Source organism: Gossypium hirsutum, chromosome D13, assembly GCF_007990345.1.
Source record: "Gossypium hirsutum isolate 1008001.06 chromosome D13, Gossypium_hirsutum_v2.1, whole genome shotgun sequence".
NCBI lineage: Eukaryota > Viridiplantae > Streptophyta > Magnoliopsida > Malvales > Malvaceae > Gossypium > Gossypium hirsutum.
The window spans coordinates 63660394-63669415 of record NC_053449.1 but is presented as its reverse complement, the minus strand read 5'-3'; the positions used below and the strand labels follow the sequence as shown (position 1 = coordinate 63669415).

The following is a 9022-nucleotide window of genomic DNA, read 5'->3' as shown; positions in this document are numbered from 1 at the left end:
AAATATGTGGAAAAATCGGAAGGACATGCTGCATAAATGACCCAAAAGTTGAAAACGTGTAAGCCCCTGGTAGGTTGGGTCGCGAGCGCGGGTCAAGGGTCTAAACGACGCCATTTTGTTGTCTGGAGCACTGGCCCAAAACGACGTTGTTTCATAGGGCCTATTTAAGTTAAAAAAAAATTTAAAATAGCCTCATTTTTGCACTTTTCCAAAAAACACCAAAATTTTCTCTCCAAAACTCTTTCCCTTTTTCCAGAATCCGGCGAATCGATGTCGCGTTGGACACCGGTATCTGGCGATGGCACTGCCGTCATTAGCGTCTGGAAGGCCAAAAGTCCCTTTTTCGGTGAAATCAAAGAGAAAAGGGTAAGTTTCTCTTTTCATACACCTTTGAAATACATATATATATGTATACACAGTATGAAAAAAGAAATATTTGTATGTATAAATGGTTTCAAAAAAAAAAAGAGAAAACAAAGAAAATAAAAATGAAGAGGACCTTTGCACGTTTCTCACTTTTTCTTTGCTTGGTTGATATATTTTTTGTTTGTATGCTTTGAATCTGTTCTTTTTTGTTTATTCAAAATTTGTGTATTTCTCCCTTTTTTTTGAAAATGTTGCAATCCATGGCCAGCCAATATTACATTGTTTATTATTTCCCTTTGCTACTGTTTCTCTGTTGCTGCTTTGCATGTCTGTTCTTCCTTAAAGGTAATGACGGTAGAAAGGTGTCAGACGGCACGTGGAGGGTACGGCGCGAAGAGGTGGTTCGGGTGGGGCTAGGGTTTTTATTTTGCTGAAAACAAAATTATCAGGCCGAAATAAAAGAAACAAAAATAAAAAAAGGATCTAATTAAAATATCTGGAAAAGGCGGAAGGACATGCTCCATAAATAACCCAAAAGTTAAAAATGCGCTGATCCCATGGCAGGTTGGGTCGCACGCTCGGGTCAATGGGCTAAACGACACGGTTTTGTCGTCTGGAGCATTGGTATAAAACGACAGCGTGTCTACGCCTATTTAAGTTAATTTTTCTTAAAATAGCTATATTTCCGCACTTCTCCAAAAAAAACCAAAATTTTATCTCCAAAACTCTTTCCCCTTTTCCAGAATTTGGCAAACCGTTGTCGCATCGGCTAGTGATATCTTGCGACGGTGCTACCGTCGGTGGCGACCGGAAGGCCAAGAGTCTCTTTTTTCATTGAAATCAAAGAGAATGGGGTAAATTTCTCTTTTCATACAACTTTGAAATACATATATATGTATATACAGTATTAAAAAAGAAATATATGTATCTATAAATGGTTTCAAAAAAAGAGAAAAAAACAAAGAAAATAAAAATGCACGTTTCTCACTTTTTCTTTGCTTGGTTGCTATATTTTTCATTTGTATGCTTTGAATTTGTTTTTTTTTGTTTATTCAAAATTTGTGTATTTCTCTCTTTTTTTGAAAACGTTACAATCCGCAGCCTGCCAATATTACATTGTTTATTGTTTCTCTTTGCTAATGTTTCTCTGTTGCTACTTTGCATGTCTGTTCTTCCTTGCAGGTAACGATGGCAGAAAGGTGTCAGACGGCACGTTGAGGGTACGGCGCGAAGAGGTGGTGCGGCTAGTGGTGAGGCTAGGGTTTCTATTTTGCTGAAAACAAAATTATCAGGCCGAAATAAAATAAACAAAAAGGATCTAATAAAAATAAGTGGAAAAATCGGAAGGACATGCTGCATTTATAACCCAAAAGTTGAAAACGCGCGGATCCGCTGGCAAGCTGGATCGCACACACGGGTCAAGAGGCTAAACAACGCCATTTTGTCCTCTGGAGCACTGGCCCAAAACGACACCATTTCGTAGGGCCTATTTAAGTTAATTTTTTTTAAAAAATAGCCTAATTTCTGCACTTCTCCAAAAAAACCAAAATTTTCCATCCAAAACTCTTTCCCATTTTCCAAAATTCGGCGAACCGCTGCCACGTCGACCACCGATATCCAGCGACGGTGCTGCCATCGACAGTGACTCGAAGCCCAAAATTCCCTTTTTTTGGGTGAAATCAAAGAGAAAAGGGTAAGTTTCTCTTTTCATACACCTTTGAAATACATATATATGTATACACAGTATTAAAAAAGAAATATTTGTTTGTATAAACGGTTTCAAAAAAAAAAGAAAAAACAAAGAAAATAGAAAATAAAAATTAAGAGGACCTTTACACCTTTCTCACTTTTTCTTTGCTTGGTTGCAATATTTTTCGTTTGTTTGCTTTGAATCTGTTCTTTTTTATTTATTCAAAATTTGTGTATTTCTCCCATTTTTTGAAAATGTTACAATCTATGGCCTGCCAATATTACATTGTTTATTATTTCCTTTTCTATTGTTTCTCTCTTACTGCTTTGCGTATCTGTTCTTCCTTGTAGGTAACGATGGCAGAAAGGTGTCAGACAGCACGTGGAGGGTACAGCGCGAAGAGGTGGTGCGGCTAGTGGTGGGGTTAGGCTTTCTATTTTGCTGAAAAAAATTATCAGGCCGAAATAAAAGAAACAAAAATAAACAAAGAGGATCTAATTAAACTATGTGAAAAATCGGAAGGACATGCTGCTTAAATAACCCAAAAGTTGAAAACGCGTGGATCCCCTGGCAGGTTGGGTCGCACGCGCAGGTCAAGGGGCTAAACGATGTCGTTTTTTCATATGGAGCACTAGCCAAAAACGACGTTATTTCGTAGGGCCTATTTAAGTCAATTTTTTTAAAAAAAATAGCCTCATTTCTACACTTCTCCAAAAAAAACAAAAATTTTCTCTCCAAAACTCTTTCCCTTTTTCCAGAATCCGGCGAATCGCTGCCGCATCGATCAGAAATATTCGGCGATGACGTTGTTGTCGACAGTGATTGAAAGGCCAAAAGTCATTTTTTTCAGTGAAATCAAAGAGAAGGGGGTAAGTTTCTCTTTTCATACACCTTTGAAATACATATATATGCACACACAATATTAAAAAAGAAATATTTGTATGTATAAACGGTTTAAAAAAAATAAAAATAAAAATGAAGAGGACATTTGCACATTTCTTAATTTTTCTTTGTTTGGTTGCTATATTTTTCGTTTCTGTGCTTTGAATCTGTCCTTTTTTGTTTATTCAAAATTTGTGTTTTTCTCCCTTTTTTTGAAAACGTAACAATCCCTGGCCTGCCAATATTACATTGTTTATTATTTCTCTTTGCTACTGTTTCTCTGTTTTTGCTTTGCGTGTCTGTTCTTCCTTGCAGGCAACGATGGCAGAAAGATGTTAGACGGCACGTGAAGGGTATCGCGCGAAGAGGTGGTGCAGCTAGTTATTGGTCTAGGGTTTCTATCTTGCTGAAAAAAAAAACTATCAGGCCGAAATAAAATAAACAAAAATTATCTAATTAAAATATGTAGAAAAATTGGGAGGACATGCTGCATAAATAACCCAAAAGTTGAAAACGCGCAGATCCCCTAGCAGGTTGGGTCGCGCGAACATGTAAAAGGGCTAAACGACGTCGTTTTGACGTCTAGAGCACTGGCCCAAAACGACGCCGTTTCATAAGGCCTATTTAAGTCAATTTTTTTAAAAAAATAGCTTCATTTCTGCACTTCTCCAAAAAAAAACAAAATTTTCTCTCCAAAACTCTTTCCACTTTTTCAGAATCCGGGGAACTGCTGCCGCGTTGGCCACCGGTTTCCGGCGACGGCGCTGTCGTCGAGGGTGACTAGAAGGCCAAAAGTCTCTTTTTTTGGTGAAATCAAAGAGAAAGGGGTAAGTTTCTCTTTTCATATTCCTTTGAAGTACATATATATGTATACACAGTATTAAAAAAGAAATATTTGTATGTATAAACGGTTTCAATAAAAAACAAAGAAAATAAAATGAAGAGGACCATTGCACGTTTCTCGCTTTTCTTTGCTTGGTTGCTATTTTTCGTTTGTATACTTTGAATCTATTCTTTTTTGTTTATTCAAAATTTGTGTAATTCTCACTTTTTTTGAAAACGTTACAATCCATGGCCTGCCAATATTACATTGTTTATTATTTCTCTTTGCTATTGTTTCTCTGTTGCTGCTTTGTGTGTCTGTTCCTCCTTGCAGGTAACGACGGCAGAAGGGTGTTAGACGGCACGTGGAGGATACGACGCGAAGATGTGGTGCGGCTAATGGTGGGGCTTGGGTTTCTATGTTGCTGAAAACAAAATTGTCAGGCCGAAATAAAAGAAACAAAAATGATCTAATTAAAATATGTGGAAAAATCAGAAGGACATGCTGCAGAAATAACGAAAAAGTTGAAAACGCGCGGATCCCCTAGCAAGTTAGGTCGCGCGCGGGTAAAGGGCCTAAACGACGCCGTTTTGTTGTCTGGAGCACTGGCCCAAAACGACGCCATTTCGTAGAGCCTATTTAAGTCAAAAAAATTTAAAATAACCTCATTTCTGTACTTCTCCAAAAAAACCAAATTTTTTTCAGAATCTAGCAAACTGCTGCAGCGTCGGCCACTGGTATCCGGCGACGACGCTGTCGTCGACGGTGACCAGAAGGTCAAAAGTCCCTTTTTTTTGGTGAAATCAAAGAGGAAGCGGTAAGTTTCTCTTTTTATACACCTTTGAAATACATATATACGTATACACAATATTAAAAAAGAAAATAAAATGAAGAGGACCTTTGCACGTTTCTCACTTTTTCTTTGCTTGTTTGCTATATTTTTTGTTTGTATACTTTGAATATGTTCTTTTTTTTATTAAAAATTTGTGTATTTCTCCCTTTTTTAAAAACGTTACAATCCATGGCCTACCAATATTACATTGTTTATTCAAAATTTGTGTATTTCTCCCTTTTTTTTGAAAACGTTGCAATCCATGGCCTGCCAATATTACATTGTTTATTATTTCTCTTTGCTACTGTTTTTCTGTTGCTGCTTTGCGTGTCTGTTCTTCCTTGCAGGTAATGATGGTAGAAAGGTGTCAGACGGCACGTGGATGGTACGGCGCGAAGAGGTGGTGCGGCTAGTGGTGGGGCTCAGGTTTTTATTTTGCTGAAAACAAAATTATCAGGCCAAGATAAAAGAAACAAAAATAATCAAAAAAAGTATCTAATTAAAATATGTGGAAAAATTGGAAGGACATGCTGCATAAATAACCCAAAAGATGAAAACGCGCGGATCCCCTGACAAGTTGGGTCGTGCACACGGGTCAAGGGGCTAAACGATGCCTTTTTTGGTCTGGAGCACTGGCTCAAAACGACGTCGTTTCGTAGGGCCTATTTAAGTCAAATTGTTTTTTTTTAAATAGCCTCATTTATGCATTTCTCCAATAAAGAAACCAAAATTTTCTCTCCAAAACTTTTACTGCTTTTCCAGAATCTGGCGAACCGCTGCTTCGTCGGCCACCGATATCTGGTAATGGCACTGTTGTCGACGGCAACCAAAAGGCCAAATGTCCCTTTTTTCGGTGAAATCAAAGAGGAAGGGGTAAGTTTCTCTTTTCATACACCTTTGAAATACATATATATGTATAGACAGTATTAAAAAAGAAATATTTGTATGTATAAATGGTTTCAAAAAATAAGAAAAAACAAAGAACATAAAAATGAAGAAGACCTTTGCATGTTTCTCACTTTTTCTTTGCTTGGTTTCTATATTTTTCGTTTGTATGCTTTGAATCTGTTGCTTTTTTGTTTATTCAAAACTATTTCTCCCTGTTCTTGAAAACGTTACAATCCATGGCTTGCTAATATTACATTGTTTATTATTTCTCTTTGCTACTATTTCTCTACTATTGCTTTGCGTGTCTGTTCTTCCTTGCAGGTAACGATGGTAGAAAGGTGTTAGACGGCACGTGGAGGGTATGGCGCGAAGAGGTGGTGGGGCTAGTGGTGGGGCTAAGGTTTCTATTTTGCTAAAAGCAAAATTATCAGGCCGAAATAAAAGAAACAAAAAGGATCTAATTAAAATATGTGGAAAAATCGAAAGGACATGCTGCATAAATAACCCAAAAATTGAAAACACGAGGATCCCCTGGTAGGTTGGGTCGTGTGCATGGGTCAAGGGACAAAACGACGCCGTTTTGTCGTCTGGAGCACTGGCCCAAAACGACGTCGTTTCGTAGGGCCTATTTAAGTTAATTTTTTTAAATAAAAATGCCTCATTTCTACACTTCTCCAAAAAAAACCAAAATTTTCTCTCGAAAACTCTTTCCCCTTTTCCAGAATCCGACAAACTGCTGCCACGTCGGCCACAGGTATCCGGCGACAGCGCTACTGTCGACGGCGACCGGAAGGCCAAAAGTCTCTTTTTTCGGAGAAATCAAAGAAAAAGGGGTAAGTTTCTCTTTTCATACACCTTTGAAATACATATATAAGTATACACAGTATTAAAAAAGAAATATTTGTATGTATAAACAGTTTCAAAAAAAAAAAACAAAGAAAATAAAAATGAAGAGGACCTTTGCACGTTTCTCACTTTTTTTTGCTTGGTTGTTATATTTTTTGTTTGTATGCTTTGAATCTGTTCTTTTTTGTTTATTCAAAATTTGTGTATTTCCCCCTTTTTTTGAAAACGTTACAATCCATGGCCTGCCAATATTACATTGTTTATTATTTCTCTTTGCTACTGTTTCTCTGTTGCTACTTTGCATGTCTGTTCTTCCTTGCAGGTAACGATGGCAGAAAGGTATCAGACGGCACGTGGAGGGTACAGCGCGAAGAGGTGGTGGGGCTAGGGTTTCTATTAATTAGGTCATTTCCTCACAAAATTAAAAGAAATAAAAAAGTTAATTTATATGGTTTATATATTAAATTGTTCCATAAAGTTTAATAGCTTATTCAAATAAGTCCTTATATTTTTATATTCACCTATATAAATTCCTATTCTTTGTAAAAAATTTAGTTTTAATTAGTTTGCTATTTTTCATGACATGAACAATAAATTGACAAAATTACATATAAATAATTTGTTTAATTACACAAATACATAAGGAAAAAATATTTATTATTTTATCACAAATTTATTAGTTGTAAGAATTTCAATATGAATGTCTACTGTCAAATGTATCATAATTTTCGTATAAAATTGTCTGTCGAAACCACCTTTTTGAACACAAAAATTTTAGTTGTCGACAAAAAAATTGGAGTCGCCACCGATCCTTTATTAAGGTGTGATCAGCTCACCTTAAAAGTTATTTTGGTCTACGAATTTTGAGAAAACGAGTTCGGGAGTCAGTTACGCACGAGGAAGGGTTAGCACCCTCGTAAAGGCCAAAATCGGTACCAAATTGATTATTTAATGTCATAGTGTCGAGGGCTAAATTTTTTTTAAAAAACAGCTCAAATGATGAAAACTGAAAAGGATGATCAATTGTTCAAGCCATGTAAAGAAATCGAGTCCCAATACGTTAAGGTACGATTTCTCAAAATCTCCGAACCTTGAATATCACTTTTTATTTTACGAGGAAATCTTCATTTTGAGAAAGCAATATGTCACGCCCAATACATTAGAACACAACAAATTAAGTTCCCGAAAATGATTTTTTTATACTTGTATTTTAAATAAAGAATATTCTCGGTTATTTGAAATCAACAGAGAAAATCAGAACCCAATACATTAGGGCTCAATTTTCCAAAATTCCAAATACTGAATATTGCCTTTAGTTTTAGAAATTCTTATTTCGAGATGCCAAAATGTCATGATCAGTAAATTAGGACCCGACATTTTTGGATTCTCGAGAATAAGCTTTATCTGAAAATTTTGTGAATTTATTACAAAATAAATATCTGGTTTTCTAAATTCATCGAAAAATAATCACAATCCAGTAAGTTAGGACACGATCTTTCTCGAGAATCATGAATGTTAAATATTTAAAAAATTAAAAAAATATGATGATTTTAATACTTTGACGCAACCAAAATATATATTTTCTAAAAGGTATGTTAAAAAGTTAATGTATAACGTGAAACAAATACTTCAAGTTAGATTATACATGTATATGTACAGTATGTATATAAAACAATGGAATATATAGATATATATGATATATAGATAAATTTTAAAAATATGCATATGCATATGCATATATTAAAAAATATACATAAACATATATATATAAAATGAATGAATATATATTTATAATATTTAAAACAAATATATACATATATAATATAGCAGATGCACGTATACTGGTATCGTAAAAGTATAACATATAAATGATAAATATATATGGTACATGTATTATAAAATGTAAATATATATATATGTATATAAAAGTTAGGGAATAAAAACAAAAACATATATACAGGTATTTATAAAAGTTTAGAAATATACATATACTATAAAAAATGCGTATAAATATTATATAAAAATGTGGGAAATATATTTACAATAATTTTAAATAGTGCATGTATATATATTATAAAAATATATGTTTGTATGTACATAATAATAATAATAATAATATTAATAATAATAAGGAGAAAATAAATTTAAAAAAAACAACAAATTGCAAAAAAGAGAGAGACCAAATTGTAAAAAAAAACTAAAATAACAAGAAAGAAATTAAATTTAAGCAAAATAATGGGCCAAATTGCGATACGCGAATTACATGGAGGGCCAAATCGGAAATAATCTGCCTCCCCAAAACGGTGTGCAGCGATGTGGACTGAAATGAACAAATGCAGAAACATTCGGGCCAAATTAAAAAGAAACAAAAACTGATTTAAAAAATAATTTTAAAAATTGAAGGACCAAATGCGCAAATGGACCATTGAAAGGAATATGCGCGGATCCTGGAACCGGGCCGGGTCGACGCGCGGATCCTGGAACCAGGCCGGGTCGACGCGATGATCCTGGAACCGGGCCGGGTCGACGCGCGGATCCCCCCTCAAACGACGCCGTTTTGCTCTTATTATAAAATTAAAAATTTCCTTAAAAAAATCACTTTCTGCTTTCTTTTTTAAAAAACAAATTAACCCTAACTAGGGTTTTCTTTTTTTTCTCTGCCGCCGCTCTCAGCCCCAACCGAACCACGGCGCTT

The 9022-nt window shown here is 35.1% G+C and overlaps 1 long non-coding RNA gene across 1 annotated transcript; it reads left to right on the top strand.

The window, feature by feature from the left end:
- The first annotated feature begins 2411 nt into the window (after positions 1 to 2411).
- Positions 2412 to 6863, top strand: LOC121225343 (uncharacterized). The gene is made up of 3 exons (XR_005923204.1): positions 2412 to 5466; positions 5803 to 6314; positions 6650 to 6863. It is a non-coding gene; the product is annotated as an uncharacterized lncRNA (long non-coding RNA).
- Positions 6864 to 9022: the final 2159 nt, after the last annotated feature.